The sequence below is a fragment of the Acanthochromis polyacanthus genome, chromosome 7, assembly GCF_021347895.1.
Source record: "Acanthochromis polyacanthus isolate Apoly-LR-REF ecotype Palm Island chromosome 7, KAUST_Apoly_ChrSc, whole genome shotgun sequence".
Taxonomy (NCBI): Eukaryota; Metazoa; Chordata; class Actinopteri; family Pomacentridae; genus Acanthochromis; species Acanthochromis polyacanthus.
In genome coordinates this window covers 42,808,142-42,824,436 of record NC_067119.1, presented here as the reverse complement: position 1 = coordinate 42,824,436, position 16,295 = coordinate 42,808,142, and the positions used below count along the sequence as shown (strand labels likewise).

Sequence of the window (16,295 nt, the reverse complement as noted above, 5' to 3'; positions counted from 1 at the left end):
TGCTGAAAAACAAAATGCCAAAAATGACATCAACAAGATAAAGTATTTAGTAAAAAAGCCCATCTGATCTGTGTTGTCGCTGTCATGCAGCCGTGTCGTCGGTCTGCAGGGAGCAGCGACAAACCAACCAATATGTAATAGAGCAAGTAAACAATGATCTCGTTTCATAGTTTAATCAATATTTCATCACCTCCAGCATCTGAGTTAGTGACAGACGCTGAGCAGCTTCTACAAGCAATGAGTCAGAAAAACATTTAGCAGCAAACATGCCACTAAAACCTATTTTTCATGAGGACACATAAATAAAAACGGCAGATTGTCCTGGAAGTTCTTTAAAACCAGCATGGGAACTTTGGGCTGTCTCTCAGCCTCTATTACTAATTCAGCCGGCTTCCATTCGGGGCTCAGATTTCATATTTGGAGGCAGTCGGGCTCAGCTCCTCCTCATTTCCTCGTCTTCATCAGGACCCGGGCTGCTTGTGTCTCAATACATCTCCCAGAAACTGAGTTAAAGCAAACAGCAAAGAGAAACTTTACAAGCTAAAGCTAATATTTTGTTCTTGTTTGCTCTGCTTCACATTCAGATGACGGAATCTGCACAAACACAGAGCTGCTGGTAGGAGGAGGACAGACGGAACCGGCTTTAATAAGTCTTTATGAATACCAACTGCAGGAGCATCAGGGACTTCAGATCCTCTACAGGATCTAATCCTTCCTGTTTCATCACTTAATGCAGTTCACTATATTAAACGTTCTAACCTGTACAGTGTGCAGTCTCCTGATGGTCACTGAATAAATGATGACTTCTGTGTTTTGGGGCCAGTGCGTAGCTACAGGTTTGGTAAATAATAAGCAGAAGTTTGAGTAGGCTCCAAGTAAAGGCAAAGTAAGTGAAATGGATGAGTTTCACCCCCTCTCTGCAGCATCTGTTTTCCCTGATCTTACATCCCTCCATGATTATTTCATACCCACTTATTTATTGAAGCATTCATTGGCATGTGTTCATGCTCACAGCTGCTCTCAGGTAGAACAAGGCTTTGGAAGTTTCATGTATTATTTGCTTCATAAGTTTCCAGTGATTTTCAGACCCACGTTTGTATGAAACAGACTTTAACTGTGGTGAAAGAGTGATGTGTTCTCCATGGAAACAAATCAAAGACACAGAAAGCAGTTGAGTGTTTTATAAATCAGCCTGAATGAAACAACATCCAACATGAGTTGTTTTAAGGTTCTTTAAAATCACAAATATAAATCTTGTCAGAAATATATTTAATCCATTTAAAGTCTGAAGCTTCCAAACACTTTTTAAGCCCTCCACACATTTCCATTGTTTTACCAAGTCTGTTAGGACATCGAAGACATGCATGACACAAGTCATTTACACATTATTTCACCTGTAGTTGCCTAGATCATGTTTCCTGTGAGAATGAAGTTTCCATACTAAGCCTGACTGAACCTCTAAACAGCAGAAAACTACATGATGCCTTTAAAAGCTTCTGATGGACTCATTGTTCTACTCTGAGTCTGTTGGGGGCGTATCTGTTGCTATGAAGACCTGAATTTACACTATCTGCTTCTCACCATTGAACAGTCAGAAAAATCAGCCGAGACCTCAGTGAAGACACTTCGACACATCCAGAAGGTGGTTGATCTCTGGGACAACAACCACCAACAGACGAGTCTGAACACCACTGGACCATGAAACCATCACACCAAAATTCACATCCTATATCCTACAAATTAACGTTTCTGGTTGTGAAAAGCAAACGACCTCATGACGACACTGAAGAAAACAGGAATATAAGTTTTCATATCCACAGTAAAGCAATCATACATCAGAAAGATCAGAGCTACAGATCCACCGTGGAACAGCCAGAAGACATCGCTGGGACAAAGGTTTGACTGCTGGAGAAGCCTCTGTTGTTCTGAAGAATCAAAGGTGGAACTGTTTTCACAGAACAATCCGATAGTTGAGTCAGAAGGAATGGGCCAGAACTCTAGGAACTTACTGTGAGAAGGTTGTAGAAGACTGAAGCATTTTACCCCAGATAGAGAAGATGTAAACTTCTGGTCCAATGGGGACGTAAGACATGAAATGAAAGCTGGACAGAAACATTCTCATCAACATTATGGTTTTATGGTTTTTATGATTTTATAACTGTATTGTTTTGTTTTATCGTGCTGATGGAAAGCACTTTGGTCTTTTTATGTTGTTGTAAAGTGCTCTATAAATAAATTTTGATTGATTGATTGATTGATTGATTGATTGATTACTCTCTTAATATTTCACATTTCTAAAATAAAGTAGTGATCCTAACTGATTAAAGACAGGTTGCTTAGATCAGATGTCAGGAGTGTAGCAGACTTCTGATGTTTGTCTTTTTTAGCTAAAGAATCAAACAGCTGAGTAGAGCTGCAGTCTTTCCTTTTTTCCACTGTCCGTTGATTTCCTGAAACACCAGACAGTAGAGCCTTCCAGGTCAGACAGCAGCAGTATGCCAGGAGGCTGATCTAATGAGAGATGCTACTCTGGTACATTCAGTGTACGATAAAAAGTCTTCACGGCTCAGACCTAGGGAATAAACATCCTTATCTTTCAGTCTGAAGTCCTGTGTGGTGGGGGTTAGGGTTATAAAATTATAACAATCAACATTAAAGCTGCACTAATCAATATTTTTACTGACTAACAGTGAAAATAAGTTGTTGACAGTGACTCTTCTACATGAAGTCATCCAGACTGTGAAGCTTTCAGCTCTGTTCTGGTTTCAAGATTCAACTTTATGTTTCTGAGTTGCTCCTACTGTTTTCATCTTTTCTGTTTCTGCAGCAGAGAGAGTCTTTGAGGCTGAAACTCTACAAACCTCCATACACAACCTGTCCTCTACAAACACAACCTGTCCTCTACAAACACAACCTGTCCTCTACAAACACAACCTGTCCTCTACAAACACAACCTGTCCTCTAATAACACAACCTGTCCTCTACAAACACAACCTGTCCTCTACAAACATGACCTGTCCTCTAATAACACAACCTGTCCTCTACAAACACAACCTGTCCTCTAATAACACAACCTGTCCTCTACAAACACAACCTGTCCTCTACAAACATGACCTGTCCTCTACAAACACAACCTGTCCTCTACAAACACAACCTGTCCTCTAATAACACAACCTGTCCTCTACAAACACAACCTGTCCTCTACAAACATGACCTGTCCTCTAATAACACAACCTGTCCTCTACAAACACAACCTGTCCTCTAATAACACAACCTGTCCTCTACAAACACAACCTGTCCTCTACTAAGACGGCTTGTCCTCTACAAACACAACCTGTCCTCTACAAACATGACCTGTCCTCTACAAACACAACCTGTCCTCTACAAACACAACCTGTCCTCTACAAACACAACCTGTCCTCTACTAAGATGACCTGTCCTCTACAAACACAACCTGTCCTCTACTAAGACGGCTTGTCCTCTACAAACACAACCTGTCCTCTACAAACATGACCTGTCCTCTACAAACACGACCTGTCCTCTACAAACACAACCTGTCCTCTACTAAGATGACCTGTCCTCTACAAACACAACCTGTCCTCTACTAAGACGGCTTGTCCTCTACAAACACAACCTGTCCTCTACAAACATGACCTGTCCTCTACAAACACGACCTGTCCTCTACAAACACAACCTGTCCTCTCCTAAGATGACCTGTCCTCTACAAACACAACCTGTCCTCTACAAACATGACCTGTCCTCTACAAACACGACCTGTCCTCTACAAACACAACCTGTCCTCTACAAACACAACCTGTCCTCTACAAACATGACCTGTCCTCTACAAACACAACCTGTCCTCTACAAACATGACCTGTCCTCTACAAACACAACCTGTCCTCTACAAACATGACCTGTCCTCTACAAACACAACCTGTCCTCTACTAAGATGACCTGTCCTCTACAAACACAACCTGTCCTCTCCTAAGATGACCTGTCCTCTACAAACACAACCTGTCCTCTACAAACATGACCTGTCCTCTACAAACACGACCTGTCCTCTACAAACACAACCTGTCCTCTACAAACACAACCTGTCCTCTACAAACATGACCTGTCCTCTACAAACACAACCTGTCCTCTACAAACATGACCTGTCCTCTACAAACATGACCTGTCCTCTACAAACACAACCTGTCCTCTACAAACACAACCTGTCCTCTACAAACACAACCTGTCCTCTACAAACATGACCTGTCCTCTACAAACACAACCTGTCCTCTACAAACACAACCTGTCCTCTACAAACATGACCTGTCCTCTACAAACATGACCTGTCCTCTACAAACACAACCTGTCCTCTACAAACACAACCTGTCCTCTACAAACACAACCTGTCCTCTACAAACACGACCTGTCCTCTACAAACATGACCTGTCCTCTACAAACACAACCTGTCCTCTACAAACACAACCTGTCCTCTACAAACACAACCTGTCCTCTACAAACATGACCTGTCCTCTACAAACACAACCTGTCCTCTACAAACACAACCTGTCCTCTACTAAGATGACCTGTCCTCTACAAACACAACCTGTCCTCTACAAACATGACCTGTCCTCTACAAACACGACCTGTCCTCTACAAACACAACCTGTCCTCTACTAAGACGGCTTGTCCTCTACAAACACAACCTGTCCTCTACAAACATGACCTGTCCTCTACAAACACGACCTGTCCTCTACAAACACAACCTGTCCTCTACTAAGATGACCTGTCCTCTACAAACACAACCTGTCCTCTACTAAGACGGCTTGTCCTCTACAAACACAACCTGTCCTCTACAAACATGACCTGTCCTCTACAAACACGACCTGTCCTCTACAAACACGACCTGTCCTCTACAAACATGACCTGTCCTCTACAAACACAACCTGTCCTCTACAAACACAACCTGTCCTCTACAAACACAACCTGTCCTCTACAAACACAACCTGTCCTCTACTAAGATGACCTGTCCTCTACAAACACAACCTGTCCTCTACTAAGACGGCTTGTCCTCTACAAACACAACCTGTCCTCTACAAACACGACCTGTCCTCTACAAACACAACCTGTCCTCTACTAAGACGGCTTGTCCTCTACAAACACAACCTGTCCTCTACAAACATGACCTGTCCTCTACAAACACGACCTGTCCTCTACAAACACAACCTGTCCTCTACTAAGATGACCTGTCCTCTACAAACACAACCTGTCCTCTACTAAGACGGCTTGTCCTCTACAAACACAACCTGTCCTCTACAAACATGACCTGTCCTCTACAAACACGACCTGTCCTCTACAAACACAACCTGTCCTCTACAAACATGACCTGTCCTCTACAAACACAACCTGTCCTCTACAAACACAACCTGTCCTCTACAAACACAACCTGTCCTCTACAAACACAACCTGTCCTCTACTAAGATGACCTGTCCTCTACAAACACAACCTGTCCTCTACTAAGACGGCTTGTCCTCTACAAACACAACCTGTCCTCTACAAACATGACCTGTCCTCTACAAACACAACCTGTCCTCTACAAACACAACCTGTCCTCTACAAACATGACCTGTCCTCTACAAACATGACCTGTCCTCTACAAACACAACCTGTCCTCTACAAACACAACCTGTCCTCTACAAACACAACCTGTCCTCTACAAACATGACCTGTCCTCTACAAACATGACCTGTCCTCTACAAACACAACCTGTCCTCTACAAACACAACCTGTCCTCTACAAACACAACCTGTCCTCTACAAACATGACCTGTCCTCTACAAACACAACCTGTCCTCTACAAACACAACCTGTCCTCTACAAACATGACCTGTCCTCTACAAACATGACCTGTCCTCTACAAACACAACCTGTCCTCTACAAACACAACCTGTCCTCTACTAAGACGACCTGTCCTCTACAAACCCCCGTACTCGACCTGTCCAGCAGCAAACAGCAGAGGAAGCCAGCAGCCAGGGAACAAGGTTTATTTCATGACTTTAAATTCTGTTTTTTTTAAATCTTGTGACCAAAGATGGGAACAGAAAGCTGCTACATGCTACCGTCATGTCTGTCCGTCTTGTCTTTACTGGTAGATTGAGACTGACAGACCAGGACCAGTCAAGCCTAAATGATACATGTCCATATATTCTGATTCATTGAGGTGGATCCCTCTATACCATCCATCACAGCAGGATGACCTTCAGGCTGCAGACTTTCTTTCATCTTTAGCATTTAGCATCACCTTTCCAGGCAGTGACTTATAGCAGGAGGCAGCATGCCTCTGAGCTCTGTGGCATCCGGCAGCCTGTCTGTCGAGACGGGAATAAAACATGTCAGAGGTGTCCACAGACAAACAGCAAGGGAAGGAGAGATATATAAATAAATCAGCGACACCACTCTCCTCCTCAGTCCTGTAATCAGGCGAGAGCGCCGTTGTTTCCTGTTCCAGTTCTGCGGGACAAACAACATAAATGAGCGCCTCTGAGAGCTCCGTCAGCTTGTTGGACCGACTGCCTGTTTTAGCAGCGGTGCACAGATGCCTGAAATAAATGATTAATCACCCTAAATTCTGTTAAGAAGCATCAGCGGCAGCCTGGGACAAAAACAACTCTTATCTAAGACTGTTTTCTGCAGCAAGAGGAACTTCTGACACTGTTGAGTTTGCATTTTTATCTCCATTTAGAGTGGACTGTCATGACCCTGCAGATAAAGAAGATAAACGAATGGCTGTTTATTTCCCTTGTAGGTCTGAATAATGCATCATCATGCTGGAGACTAGACCGTATTTAGTTGTATCTACTGTCAGCATGTGATCTCTGAGCCTACTGTTAGTTTTCATGTGAAGTCCATAATAACTGGAGTATATTTCACTGTTAGCAGGAAGTCCAGAATGCTTCTAAATAATAGAGAAGAAGGACTATGAAGCACATTTTCTTATTAAAGACTTGCTTGGTTTAAAACTTACTTTCATGGTTGTGACCATCAGTTGTGAAAATGACGGTACAGGTTACCAGTTTACCTCGTAACTGTTCAGAGGGTTTAAAGTGTTCCATGCTGACCTATAGACACCAGTAGGCCTTTAAACTCCACTATCTGCTCCAGAGAAAACCTCAACTCTCACATGATTATTCCACCAAGGAAAGCGGTGGAGTTATATGATGATCAGCACTGGTCTGTCCGTCCGTCCGTCCGTCCGTCCGTCCGTCCGTCTGTCTGTACATACATCCATCTGTCTGTCTGTCTGTCTGTCTGTCTGTCAGCAACATCACTCAAAAACAGACCAACAGATTTGGATGAAATTTTCAGGGAAGGTCAGAAATGGCACAAGGACCAAGTGATCAGATTCTGGCAGTGATGCAGCTTATAGTCTGGATCCATGGATTTGCTAAAGATTTCTGTATCATTTTCAGATAGCGTCATGGCGTCACTGTAACCATGACAACAAGTGAACACTACATCAGCTGATTGTGATCCTACTACAAATCCACCTCTGAGGACTTATCAGGACTTATCCATCATAAAATGATCCAAGGAACAACTGATTAAACTGTGGGGGTGTTTCTGAGTCCCATCAATTCCTGGTACATATTTAGGTCACATGATCCGGTATCCGTACATAACGTACACATGCAGAACACACGCCTGTGGACAGAGGAATGTCATTGTGTTTGTGGGTACATCTATATTAAATGTTGCAGGGATTTCTGATCATCAACTAATAAAAAAATGCTGCATTTCTGACATATGAAGCTTTGGAGGAGGACTGAGGGCTTTTCTAGTTTCCTACTGTAATAAGTAAGACTACACACAGAGTCCATAGGTTTCATGTGACTCCATGAAACCTATGTTGTTCTTATGTTCTACTTTAATTCAGGGCTACAAAGACAGACCACCTCGAGTTTAAGACAATTACAAAAGCAGAAACCCACAAAGTTTCATACATACAATCTATCTTTTGTGTCAAACAAAACTTCTTTTAAAAAAAACACTTCCAATCAAATTAGAACCGAAAAGTAATTCCTACAGACAATCTGTCAGCCTGAACTACACTGTAGATTACTCTGTCCATAAATGTCAAAAACCCAGCTGATGTCACTGTAAGGCAGTACTTATTCACAACAACAGCAAACAGCTTTGTTTGGACTGTTTAAAAGCCTCACATTTGGCATTTAGCTGCCATTATATATCTTTTTCTTTTGAATGTGCAGACTGACAACTCAGGGACAGTAAGCCCAGTGATATGGCAGCAACCTATCAATCACAAGGTAGCCACGCTCTGAAACACATCCAGGTTTTTCATTTGTTTTACTCTCAGTAGCACCATATTTTACAAAATGAACATCATGCTGTAGTGAAGGAGACTTTACACTAGTGATTGAGACCAAAAACTCATGATTAAAAAGTTTACTGAGGTAGCAAATCAGGTGAGAAGTAGGGTCATTTTCTCATAGACTTTTATACAAACTGAGGAGTCACCACCTTCTGGCTGTTTTACTTTTCAGATTTATCCATCTTTCATTTACAATCTATTTTTTAAAATTCATTGGCAAAGAAAAAACAGAAGGCCAAATTTGTTGATGATCCAGAGTGTCATGCAGCGAGTCAAACGTACCATGCACTACAAGAAAGCCTTATACTGGAGCATAAACAGTGTAAGGTACTGCTGTATCGTCCCCTATGAATGATCCAGTGAAGAACAACTACTCAAACATCCATTATCCATACGCCGTTTAATCCATCATCAGGGTCATGAGGGGGTGGAGTCTATTCCAGCTGACTGAGGGTGAAGGTTCACCTGGACAGGTAACAGTCTATCACAGGGCTACACATAGAGACAATCACACTCACATTCACACCTACAGACAGTTTAGAATCACCAGTTAACCACAGCATGTTTGTGGACTGTGGGAGGAAGCTGGAGAACCTGGAGAAAAGCCACACATGTACAGGAGAACATGGAGACTCCATGCAGGAAGATCCCAGGAAGGCTGGGACACGAACCGGGATCTTCTAGCTGTGAGGCCACGGTGCTAACCCTAACCAAAAAGCTGCAAGAGGGCTCTGATGTGGACCTTTTTATGCTACATGTTCCCTTTATATGAGTCGACATATCTGCAGACATTCCTGAGGGACTTTCTGTAGGTCAAACACTGGATTTCCAGAGGTTCATGGCCTTCCTGACTTTTGGTATTTTGCTAAAATGGACAAACATTTTAACGTCACAAACAGGAAGTGATGAGCTGAGCAGCTGATCAAACTAGATGAAATCCCACATTAATTTTTTTTTAATGCTGTTGTCTTTCCAACCATTTCAAGCCCTTGTCATATTCCAGTCAGCACTACGGTTGGGACATCAGGTAGATCTGTGAGGGTTTAGGCCTTAGGATTGCTGGGATTCAGGCTGGATGTCAGGTCTATGTGCTGATGTATCCATTCATTAACTGATTGGTCCTGAATGGGATGCCAGTTCAAAAAGAGCCTACAAAATAAAAGAACAGTAAGTTTTATCATTACAGAACTAATATTGCTGAAATGAGCTGAGTGGTGGTGTCTTACTGCTAATGGTAACACCCACTTAGTGAAATACAGTCTCAGTAAGTCACCTGTCAAAGGATTGACTATCTCCACTAAAGCCAATAAAGTTTCTAGCACCTGCTGTAATTGTGTATAAGGAATAACTTTTTGCATTTTGAACATTTTGGAAAAGTTTGAGATTTGAATATTTAGTTAAATTGTTCGTTAGATCTAAAGCACTTCATGTACAGCCATGGCCATAAGTTTGGACACAGCATGGCTTCCTATGTCTGTTTTGATGTCTATTACAGAACATAACTAATATTTTTTGACAGCACCAGTTTAATTAGTCAACAAATCAACAAGGGATATAATATTATCAATAAATTCCAACAATTGGAACAACTTTGTTCCCAAAACATAATATTAGAAGAAAATAACAAAAAATGCAGTACTTTCACAACTGAATTTGGTAAGAATAACAAAATGACACCAAACTCTTTTGATGTTTTTTTTTAAATGTGAAACTTAATATAGTTCTCAGGAGTTGTGTATTATCACCCAAACACTTCAGTATTTTGTGGTATTTTCTAAGATTCACAAGCGTCATGGTACTTGTGTCCAAACTTATGGCCATGGCTGTACATATATAAATACAGGGTGGTCCCTAAGTTTCCATACATAGGAAAGTGTATAATGTAATTTTTTTTAATGTGTCAGATACCCTAGAAGATGCATTTGATGCTATCTTTAGGTGTACTTGAAGGCCATGGTGTATCAGGCGAAGATACGAGACAAAAATCATCTCCAGGAACGTATCACCAACGCCACTATAAGCAGAACTACAGCTGTGCTAATGCAAGTTCATCAACAGTGGATAACACGGATTAATATGTGTTTTCAAAACAATGGTAATCATACAGAGCTCATTATATAAATAAAAACGTTTGTCCAACATAAAATGTTTGTTTTTTTCTATGTATGGAAACTTATGGCCCACCCTATAGTTTGGGGTCACCTAGAAATGTCCTTATTGTTGAATGAAAATCATTTTTTCAATGAAGATAACATTAAATGAATGATAAATCCAGTGTAGACATAGTTAATGTGGTAAATGACTATTGTAGCTGTAAACAGCTGATGTTTAATGGAATATCTCCATAGGGGTACAGAGGAACATTTCCAGCAACCATCACTCCTGTGTTCTAATGCTACATTGTGTTAGCTAATGGTGTTGAAAGGCTCATCGATGATTAGAAAACCCTTGTACAGTTATGCTAGCACATGGATAAAAGTGGAAAACATGGAATCGTTTCAGTGCCCCCAAATTTCTAACGGTCTTTACATATAAACACACCTGACAGCTTCATAGTCCACAATACTTCTGTCAGTTTAGCTTCCTCCTTCAAATAAATTCATCTAACCGCTGTTTTCATGGGAGGAATGCTGCTGCAGTCTCAGATTTCAGCAATAATTTATTTTAAGAAAAACAGGAATGAAGGGGAAAACTGCAAAAAGTCAAAGCAGCAAAAAGAAAAACAGCTGGATCATGTTTAACCCTTTCCTTGACAGCAGCTCTGTTCTGTGTCTCAGCAGGAGAATGAATCCAGGAACGTTCTGCTGGGTGTGAAGAGCAGCTCTCCAAAGAGCCGCCGCCTGCTGAATTAACGTGTCTCTCCTTGGCTATCAATTCATTTAGCTAATGGATTTACTGTCAGACACACTGCTATAATTACAGGAGGTTGACTCTCTTCTAAATGAGAAAAATATTAATTTTCGCCTGGTGTAATTGGATAAGGGGAGGCATCGCAGTCGTAAACCAACAGGGGGTTCTCTACACAATTCAATCATCAATATCTGATCAGAGCAGCTGCTGTCAGCTTCACACAGCTGGGATCTCAGCACATTACAGAAGTTATATCGGTACTTTAATGAAGGAGAAACAGGGACAGAGGAGTCATAGAGGGAACAGCACACCTCACACACAATCACATTAGCAAGAAGCCAGCTTTTTCCAACACTGTTTAGCGACTGTCTCTGACCAGGACAAGCCTCCAGCAAGTCAGCAGAGACAAGCTGTGCAGAGCTGGAAGCCTGGAGCTGCAGGGAGGAAACAGAAAAAGTGATGAAACAGTGGGAGAAAAGAGAGAGATGAAGGGAGGTCACAGCAGTGAGAGCCCAGCAGATGCTGCAGCTGTAAAAGGTCAGCTGTAATTCGTTAGGGACAGTGTTAAGCTGGGAAGCTGGACGGATGCCCATGCAGACGAGCTGGACTCACACTGGCCTTTCCGCTAGGTGTCCCTCTGGCTATGGACAGCCCAGATAATGAATTCTGATCACTAGTGCTGCAGGTCACAGCTTCTGTCACAACACACCAATTCTGGCTGTGAATTGGTGTCAAATTTAAAACAAGACATAATTTGAACTCTGTTTCCTCCTCACTGCCAGTCACACCAACACCCAGTGACCACAGTCTTAATAAAGTCCTAATGGACACACTTACACTCCAGTAATGCGGTGCATGCTGAGATTTGGCAGGATATAAAGGATGTAGGGATATCCTGACTGGGAGTGAATAAAGGAAAGATTGGTTCTTACATCTCCAAGACCAAAAGCACAGTCATGGTCTGGGCCAAGTATCTTCACCAGACTGAGTGAGGATTAACAAGTGCTTCTGTGGATGATTAAAGTCCCTAAGCCCTAACAGTGACTGAGTGAGGGTGTCCCAAGGCTCAACAGTGCTTTTAATTACGTGCTGTTGTTAGTATAGTAGTGAGGTCACTGTTTCAGGCCCTGTCCACACGTATCCGTAAGTCTGAAAACGCATATATTTTTCTCCGATTCGGCCTGTCATCCACACATAACCGGAGGTTTTTGCTTCTGAAAACGGAGGTTTTGAAAACTCCGGCCAAAGTGGAGATTTGGGAAAAACCCCGGGTATGCGTTTACATGTGGACAGACATAACCGGAGTTTTAGGAGCGCAGACGTCACTGCCTGCGACAAAACTGCTGAGATGTCAGACATGCGACCTTTGTAGACAATCGGAGCAGAATGGACACACTCAGAAGTGTACTGGTTTCAACAATACTACAGGCGCTTTTTGCTTGTTTGATCTTACAAGCTCATTTACTGCTTCACCTCGAAGAGCATCAGAGAAGGAGGACTGCTGTGACTTCCACTATTTTGACCCTGACAACCATTCCACGTCCTCGGCCTTCTGACTGGATAAGCTTGATATATACGTACATGTATCCGGATACGTGTAGACGGAGATTTTTGTAGAAAACGGAGACGTGTGGCCACAGATTTTTTCCTAAACGGAGGGGGGCGGATATTCGGTTTTAAAAATATCCGGATACGTGTGGACATGGCCTCACAGAGATGAAAAGTCATGGGGAAGAACAGCCGATACTCTATGGTAGTATGGGAGTAAATCAGCAGCTAAAGTCCCATCCAGTCATTGATTTAATCATTGAAAAATCATCTCTTGGAGTGATTCAGTCACACATTAGGACTGGAAGAACAGTAACGATCCTGACAGGACTGGTTCTTCATGTTTGGTATGAAGCCTGACATCCTCTCAACCAAGAGGGACCAGACTAGCAGCACTAGATGTGAGGCCAGGGCATCACCATCATTCAGTCCATGGATATTTAAGAGAAAGAAGTGCAAACCAAGTGTCTGGAAGTGTGAAAAATCCAGTGTTGGTGGTCAGTGGATCACCAAAGACTTTAGGATTTATCTTCTGGGGACCATGAATGTCTGAAGGAAATGTTTTATGGAAATCCATCCCACACCTCTAGAGGTGACGGCAGTGAGCACCAGATAACAGTCAAACCATTAGATCGGTTTCCATCCATATTTGCCAAAGATTTTACCAAAATCTTGAGTTAAACATAATTAGTGATGGTTTCCTTCCACTGTTGATTTGAGAATAAAAGAAGTAGGTTCATTAGAGGAACAGCTTCTGTTACACCCATAAAGCACATCAAATGGAAATCAATCCAACAAATCTCCAACAAGATACGACTCTGATCAACACTGTAGGTCTGCCTGGTACCACTGGATCTCCTTCTGCATAGAAGTATATTATTACCAAACATTTAACTCAGAATGCTACTGAACTAAATAAATCTGACATCATTCTGCACAGGGGGCTTTACTGGACAAGGCCACAATCTGCTGTCCATACAGACATGAGAGAGACCTCCCATATTCTCTATGAGGACATTTCATTTTCATGGAACACACATGAAAACCTGAAAAAAAGGAGTCCCCCCCCCATTCATCCTCTCAAATCTTTTAGAATATATTTTTTTTCTCCTGGTTGGCTTGAGTCCGGTTCTGCCGGCTGTGTGACTGTTCAAAACTGGGGCGCGATTCATGGGATGCAACCGTGTCGGATCTCAGTGAGCGCAGGCCGGTCAACACGGACTACGCTGTCTCCCTGCTGGAGCCGCTCAAGTTCTTTTACGAACAGAAATTTGTTGGAGATGTAGCACAGAGCATGGCGCTTTAAAAAAGAGGCAGAACTGACACCAGCCTTTAACACTTTATCCAGATGTGCTGCCAGCTGTCCTGCTGTTGCTCTGACCAGGTCTACAGGAGGACATAGAGAGGACCAGATATTCACAGAAACACAGAAACTAATTGTACATTAAACTGCCAGCTTATTTATTTGATAGACAGACAGCAGCAGTCAGCCTATAATGAGATCTGTACCTTTATAAACACGCATCCTGGATGTAGCATTATGGTGAAGCAAATATTTAGATTCTTCTGCAAGGGACAAATTGGTACGACAAAGAATATTAACATATATATGGCTTTTGATGACTGTATGTCTGAAATCTGTGAGAACAATATCTAAATGGGACATTTTACAGTTTGAGTCTTTTCAGTACTGGCCCCCACACTTCTGTGGACTATTTTCACCTTAGATCACATTAATTAGAAAAGCCCTCAGAGATCAGTCCTCCTCCAAGGCTGCTCATTCCTCCATATGTCAGAAATGCAGCATTAGTTTATTAGGTATCGATGATCAGAAATCATCATAGAATGTGTCCATTTACTATAGATGAACCCATAAACAAAATGACCTGAGCACAGGCGTGTGTTCTGCATGTGTACGTTATGTACAGATACCGGATCACGTGATCTAAATATGTAGCGAGAACTGATGGGACTCAGAAACACCCCCACAGTTTAATCAGTTGTTCTTTGGATCATTTCTGATGGATAAGTCCTGATAAGTCCTCAGAGGTGGATTTGTAGTAGGATCACAGTCAGCTGATATAGTGTTCACTGGTTGTCATGGTTACAGTGACGCCGTGCTGCTATCTGGCAATGATACAGAAATCTTTAACTAATCCATGGATCCAGACTATAAGCTGCATCACTGCCAGAATCTGATCACTTGTGTCATTTCTGACCTTCCCTGAAAATTTCATCCAAATCCGTTTTTGAGTAATGATGATAACAGACAGACAGACAGACAGACAGACAGACAGACAGCAGGCAGACAGACACACAGACAGAAAACTCCACTCCGTCCGTTGGCATACAGCTGTTGTTTTTCAGCAGCATCACAGACAGACTTCTTTGCATTTGTAAAGTTATTTCCATGCTGTTGCTGCTCGTCTTTATTTTCCTCTTTGTGTTTCTTTAGCTGAGCATGAAATGTAACTTTTCTGTCAAAGTGTGGTACGTCAAAATGCTGACCTGACAGCAGGAGACCAACGTATCAGAAAAGAACAAAACCTCCAGGTCCTGAAGTACAGTGAAAGCAGGAACCATCAGCTGTGGATGTACTGACAGCTGTAACTGAGGAACACTGAAAAAAAAAAACGCTCAGAATGTTTTTCTATGGTTCTAAGCTGATTTAAGTGTGTTTATTTGCAAAGAACATGTCCCTCTGACTAATGTTAATTTGCTTCATGGTCTGAGGGTTAGGGTTATAACTTGTGGTTCTATCTTTGCCCTCGGTGCTCCCCTTTAGCTCACATCCCCCAGGATCTGTCCTGCTCAATGCCCACATCCTGTAGGTTCTCTGGGTAAAGGTTGTGAGCTCTGAGTTTAACTGTGGAGGATCATGGTGATTATTTCATCCCTGTTAATCCCACCCAAAGCCAGCAGCCAGAGAGCAGACGTTCAGATCCAGGTAGCTCCCCTGATCTCTGGTCTGCTGCCCACTTGGTCATTACTGAGTTTAGAAGATAGAGGGCCTTGTATAATTCATGATGAAGAGAATTTAATTTAATCAGTATTAAACAAGTTTATGAATTATACATCACCTAAGATAGAGCTTTTGCTTTGACTTGTGAGTCCTGCGAGCCAATGGCTGTCCCTCAGGTTTCTGAAAAAGTAATTAGGTTTATCTACTGTCAGATTCAGAATAATTAATCGGAAAGCAAAAATAAAATGCACCAGTGGTTGCATTATTTAACCTAATGGTCTGCAATAATCAGGTAAAAATGGCATGCAATAAAGCCTGCAAAGTGTAGAACTGCAGCATGCATGGTGTGATGGATGGTGGAAGGAGAAACAGTTTGCCCTCATCTACATTTTTCATAGAAAGCCGAGTTTGCCAACTGCATGGATTAGTTTCCTCTGGGCGGTGATTCAAAGACAGGAAACTGGAAGAAATAAGAGCCTGCACTGTAAAAGCAAAAAGTCAGGAACCAACTTTAGGTGTTTTTCTCCAGTTATTACATCAGATTTCAAGTTTAGCTTGG

General features: G+C 42.2%; 1 protein-coding gene and 1 long non-coding RNA gene across 9 annotated transcripts in view; both read right to left on the bottom strand.

The window, feature by feature from the left end:
- Positions 1-16,295, bottom strand: part of zmat4a (zinc finger, matrin-type 4a) — a 268,548-nt gene that overhangs the window by 228,943 nt on the left and 23,310 nt on the right. The gene's annotated exons all lie outside the window — the stretch shown is intronic.
- LOC127534931 (uncharacterized) lies at positions 2,901-4,939 on the bottom strand. Of its 4 annotated transcripts, none has more exons than XR_007943581.1 (3): positions 4,655-4,939; positions 4,555-4,594; positions 2,901-3,674 (listed from the first exon to the last, which is right to left on the bottom strand). It is a non-coding gene; the product is annotated as an uncharacterized LOC127534931 (long non-coding RNA). The 4 variants fall into 4 exon arrangements; XR_007943584.1 differs by having other exon boundaries at positions 2,901-3,534; XR_007943582.1 differs by lacking the exon at positions 4,555-4,594 and adding an exon at positions 3,935-3,974.